The sequence below is a fragment of the Triticum dicoccoides genome, chromosome 4A (genome assembly GCF_002162155.2).
Source record: "Triticum dicoccoides isolate Atlit2015 ecotype Zavitan chromosome 4A, WEW_v2.0, whole genome shotgun sequence".
Taxonomy (NCBI): Eukaryota; Viridiplantae; Streptophyta; class Magnoliopsida; order Poales; family Poaceae; genus Triticum; species Triticum dicoccoides.
The window spans coordinates 535,621,701-535,622,140 of NC_041386.1; positions in this window are offsets into that span (position 1 = coordinate 535,621,701).

The following is a 440-nucleotide window of genomic DNA, read 5'->3' on the forward strand; positions in this document are numbered from 1 at the left end:
GTGGGCTGCCATTTCGTACAGAAATGAGCTCCACCATGTACCCGCGCGGGTGTGGCTAGGCACGAAGCATGAGTACGTGCACGGTGCACCTATTCTCTTCTTGTATACGTACACCACCTATGTGGGGTTGTGTGAGAGAGATACAAACGTAGAGAGATATAGTGTGTGGATTCGTGTGAGTTTTTTTGGGGGGGGGGTCAATAAAAAAATGTAACATATGCAATGTGTGTGAAATAGAGTCCTGGATATATCATATATATAGAGGGGGTGATCCACGGGAAGAGAGTGGAGGTATCATCGGCTTGAGGTGTCCATAGAATCGAAGAGAGGGATGATGATGTGTGTGTGTGTGCGTGCGCGATCGATAAAGAGTGCCATCGAATTTGTGTGTGCCCACGTCAAAGATATAGAGTGGCTGGCCTACTGGAACGTGAGAGGGG